Raw genomic sequence first — 6,000 nt, 5'->3', positions numbered from 1 at the left:
TATTTTAGGATGATGCAAGATTTTTTATATCTGAAATTCTTTAAAAAGTACTTGCATAATCACTGAGCTGATCCAGTTTTGAACTGAATTGACCCAATCTCCTTGTGTAGCTGGCTTAATGTTGATTGAGTCGATCTAGTTTGAGAATAAAAAATCTTCGTATAAAATTTATTATAAATTATTTATAAAATAAAAAGTTAAAATTATTCAAATCTTAACCTAAACCCATATTGATGCTGAAACTTAATTAAGAATTATGTATAAAATTGATTAGATCTAAAATTATAATTTAAGATCTAATGATATTGCATAAAACATGAAAGTATGGGTTAGCTCAAATCAAATCCTCTTAATTGGGTTACACCTAATGTTAGAATCAAAAAGTTAATGGACTATGTAGAAAAACTGATTAAATCTGATCAAATATTGAATTAGATTAAATCAAAATTTCTCTAGAACCAATACAATAGTTGTGATGGTCAAGTTCATATCTTTAATTAGACTAAATAGACTTTGATTGTAGCTTAGTGGTTGAATCCGAATCATTTGACTGGTCAAATTGAAACTAATTAACCAATTAATACCTAAGATAAGTTTGGCATTTCGATCGGTGGTTTTTAATTATGAGAGGCTTATCTAACTATTTTAATGGTATCTAAGGCAAGCTTAACATATTCTTTCATCGATCTCACTTACCTAGCTAATTTGATAGATTATGTCTTGATTAGACTATTAAGTGATTCGAGTTGACCCATACCATTAAGGTTGATCAGTGTGATTGATCTAGGTGTCATTTCAACCAGCATGATCCTAATCCAATTGAATAATCTGTTAAAATTAGTGGAAAAATTATAGTTTATTGATTGATCTCTTCTCTTCTCTAATCTTAATTCATAAATTAAATCTTCTAGATTATTAGGTCTCTAAAATGAGATAGTTATGGTGATAACTAAATCATAGCCTTCCATTAAGTTGAGTGATAATAGATCCATTAGTATGATGATCATTGGAGGCCTAAAAATTTGATGCTCATCTGCTATTCAAATTATCATTCATAATATGATGACTCGATCAAGTCTCTTTAGTAAGTAGTCAGGTTGGCCGATCAAAATCGAACCTGATCATTTGATAGTTAGATTCCTGAATATGATCATATTAATGGTTGGACCTAACCAAAACTTATAGAGAAAATCAAAGTCAACTGAAAAGTTATCTGGAGTAAAATTAATTACTAAAAATTATTTACTAAAATAATTAATTAAAAAATCTACCCATAGATGTATATGGGTGAGCCAGCTAAAGTCGGGCTTATGTGCAACTATATGGATTTTAGTACCTACTCAGAAAATAGAGTAATTCTTCGAATTGGAAGTAGAGACTACCCATTCGAATAAAATAGTGAGAGAATCTTTAAACTAAAATTCAAGTCTTTAGGCTTTATTAATTCATAAACATAGAGATCTTGTATTTTTCTTTCAATTATGGTTAGATATTTGTTGCTCCGTTCACTGTTTGATAGTGATTATTTATAGGACTCAACTTCAATAGATGGTATCAGAAGTTGCAAATAGTTCTAGAGCACAAATAGATCCTATATACGGATCCAGCACCTAATATTCTCACACCCAACACACATGATGCGATCAAAGATACTTATCAGAAGTGGCCTAATGATCATATCACCATGTGATATTTTTTAGAGCAGTGAAAAACATAAATTTAGTTGTAAATTCGATGATGTTCAGTGGGAGAAAATTTTTCAAATATTGAAGGAGTTCTTTTATACCTCTGAATATATCTCAGTGGGGCAACAATTCTTTAAGAAAAAAAGAAAAAGAAGGTGTAAGAGAGTTGTGCTTGACTGATGAGCCCGAACTGATAAAAGAGTCTAAGGTTAACTAATCTGGCAGAGTCCCTTGACTCGAACAAACTAAGGAAGAGAAATCAGCGAAGGATTGCTAGACAAGGTACATATATGATAACATCTTGTGATTTCTCTATCTATGATACTACTACCTAGGTATTGGATATCAAAAGTTCATGTAAATTGTTACAATAACTTTAAGTTAGCAGAAAGATTAGAAACAGCAAAAGATTCTTGAATGTTGGAGCTAAAAGTCATGTTTCAGTTTTAGCTTTAAAAATTCTCAAGCAAGTTTTCAATTCTAATAATATCATTTTTGATAATTATTACTATTATCTATTTTGACAAATAAAATTATCGTAGGCTTTTTAACCAAGGATGGATTTACATTATCAATGTAGAATAATTTTTGTGATATCATTATAGATGATGTCAAAATCATGATGGATAATTAAAGAAATAGCATTTACAAATAGTCATAACTTATTAGTGTACTGTACACAACAAATAATTTTTTTAGAATAGATAATGTCACAAATATCTATCTTTGGTAATTTAGACTCGATCATATAAATAAGAATAGGATCAACAGAAGATAATTTTTGAAGTCAATGATTATAAATCATTGTCAATCTGTGAATCCTATCTTCTTAGTAAGATGATCAAGTCATCTTTTACTGAAAAGATGAATGAGCCAATGATGTTCTGAATCTAATGTATACTGATGTATTGGATCTACGAACATGTTTGTCATAAATTTAGATTATTTAAAATATTCAAACAACTCCTTAATAAAGTAAAGAAATGAACTGGAAAGAGCATTGAAACTCTTCAGTCAGACCAAAAAGGAGAATGCCTTTTCGATGAATTTTTTGATATATCCAGAAGATAATAGGTTTCTCTCTTATTGAAATCAATTTTGTCAGACATAGTTCGATCGATGATGAGATTTACAAGTTTGCCAATTTTCTTTTAGGGTTATGCTCTTGAGACTACTTGTTATATTCTTAACTAGATTCCGATCTAATCAATCACAAAGACTCCATATGAGATATAGATTAGGTGTAAGCTGATACTCTCTTGCCTTAAAATTTGAGAGTATTTATTTTATGTCAAGTATTTGCAGATTGATTAGCTTAGATCTTGATCCTATATGCATTATTTTGTAGAGTACCCCAAAGAATCTAAGGGATATTACTTCTACCTTGCTAAAGAACAAAAGTTATTCGATATTTCTTTTAGAAAAAGAGTACCTTAGTGAAGGAACTGATACCTTTACTATAGAACTTATGAAGTTCGACAGGTAGAAGAATCGATACAATCTAGTGAACCCATAGAACTGAATTTAATTAGATCAATTCCAAAATCTATTATAAAGGCAATATTAAAGAGAATCGATAGAGTACCGCATTCGTCGGATAGATACTTTGATTTTTAGTTTTGGGATATGATCCTATTGAACTCGATGAGAACAACAAGGCTCTGATCACCTACATAGATGCCAATCAGAGGTCCGACTCTGATTAGTGGCTTAGAGACATAAAGTCTGAAATGGAGTCCATAATGGTCAATGGTATATGGACACTCGTTGATCCACTCGAAAGAATAAAATCTATAGAGTATAAGTGGATCTTTAAAAGGATCAGAGGGCGCAGATGAGAAGTTGGAGACCTACAAAGCCCATCTGGTTACCTAAGGATATTGTGAACATTATGGTATTGACCATAACGAGATATTTTTTCCTATGGCAATATTAAAAATTTTGGAGTTGGAATATGTATTTTGATAAATGATCAAAATACATGGCTTCGTTAAGAACGAAGAAGAACCCTGTAAATACAAATAGATTAATAGTTCTGTGAGTATATTTCTTGTTTTGTATGTAAATAAAATTTTCTTAATCAGGAATGATATTCCTTACATTACAGAGAATAAAGATTTTATTGTTATCATTGTTCTCCACAAAGGACCTGAAAAAAGCATCCCTCATCCTAGGGATGAAGATATAGAAAGATAAATCTAAGAGGCTGCTTAGGTTATCCCAGTCTACGTACATAGAGTATTTATGAGTAGAATTTATTTTATCATGCACACCATGTATAAGATAGGATATGGTATACTCACTGAGATAGTGAGTAGATACCTACAAGATCCAGGTAAGAATCACTGGAAGGTCATCCTTAAGTATTTGAGAAATATGAAGGACTGGTGATTCGGTTATGGAGAATCTAACCTAAAGCTTATGGAATTTGATTTCAGTTTTTAATTGGACATAATAGCAAGAATGTGTCGGAACACATCTTTACCTAAATAATGGAGCAATCTATTGAAAAAATTTCAAGCAAAAAAAATATAGCCAATTCAATTTGTGAGGCAGAATGTATTGCAGTATTCGATGCTTGCAAAGAAGCTATGCGATTATACAGGTTCACTGGCAAACTCAGAATGGCACCCTCCAATGATAGTCTTGCTGCATTGTGTAGCACTGGAGCCATAGCTCATGATAAGGAGCTGAAATCCCATTGGCTTACCAAGCATTTTGTATCGCTACCATCTTATTCAAAAAATCTGTTGCGGTGACGTCGAACTTTAGAAGATCGATGAAAAGAAAAATCTGACCAATCAATTTACTAAAGCCTCGATATCTAAGAGTTCTGAGATGATAAACCAAAGATGGGTATATGATATTATACTGATTGGCTTTAGTTCAAGTGGGAGTTACTGAAAATTAAGTTCTAAAGTCAATCGTTTGATGATTGTACTAATTATAAATATATATAAATTGATCAATAATAAAAGTTATTTGATATTTTTTATCACAAAGTTACATCTTCCAACGAACTCCTGTATTGTGATAAAGGTCTTAGGATTATTTTGATCAATAAAGGAGGATTTATCGTGTAGTCATTAAACTGATTTGCGACTAAACGATACGCTATTATTGGACGATAGCGATATCAAGTGTAGGTCATTGTGTGTCATATGCGTTGATTGTCCTCATAATCAAATAGTGTGGAGATACTGGTATGGCATGCAAGTAAGATATAGGAGTACATCGTCACTGAACGTGACCAACTGTGGAGCACTCTGCTGTCAAGATGAGCTTGCGAAGTATATGGGTATAAGTATCTTTAAGATCTTAGATCACCATGATGATTTGTAAGTAACTCACTGTACTTTGATATCGGATTATCTAAATTTTTAATTCAATAATGAAAAATTTTTGGGTGCAGTCAAGTGCTTATCAAGTCGGTACGTGAGTCAAGATGGGATGGATCCTTCTAAATTAGTAGAAGTTAATGCATCACTGTATTTCAATTTAGCAAAATTTAAATCCGAATAATCCATATGATATATTTGAAAGATTAAAATATAATATGGATGACTATTAAGGGTTGACAGTCAAATCTTCGGTCTCCTTGAGCATTAGGGTCAAAAGGATGAATTATACGGTAATCATATGCTAGTAGGTTCTTGAATATTTCTTCGTTATCATTCGATCTATCCAGACATCGGATCTCATTACTAGATGGTTACATCGATTAGTTCAAAAATTTATCTTCGTACTACTAATTTAGATTTGATCCTTCGAGGTCACACTCAAAAAAAAATTTTTGACTGATCATGTGGCTGATCAACGATTGAGAATCATTCAAAGATTTAATCATCAATTCAATTGATGGTTAATCTCATGCAAATATTACAATAAATTTATTCACTGAGTGTAAATAAATTAATAGAGAATTAATTAATAATTAGATTTTTATTTAGCTCAATTTGATTGAGTAAAGAGGATTAAATAAAATTTAATTAAATTTGATTTATTTAGGTTTGATCCGATTAGGTTATGAGATGACCTCATCGCTAAGGGAGAATTGTCTCTAATTTGATTAAGACTTTGGTTCAATCAATTTTTAATTAGATTATAATTTGATAAAAAAATTTATGAATCTAATTAGATTGGGTCTCATCTATTTATTTGGATTTAATCAGATGTGATTTGGTTTGGAGTCAAATAAGGAAACCAAGAGTCCATAAAAGATTAGACTCTTCTTCCATGCACCACAAATTTTGGATGCCCACCTTTCTCCATGCACAAAAAGATGTTTGCATGATGCTTTCTCTATGCAAAAGAG

The sequence above is a fragment of the Elaeis guineensis genome, chromosome 4 (genome assembly GCF_000442705.2).
Source record: "Elaeis guineensis isolate ETL-2024a chromosome 4, EG11, whole genome shotgun sequence".
NCBI classification, from domain to species: domain Eukaryota; kingdom Viridiplantae; phylum Streptophyta; class Magnoliopsida; order Arecales; family Arecaceae; genus Elaeis; species Elaeis guineensis.
This window is presented reverse-complemented; position numbering follows the sequence as displayed.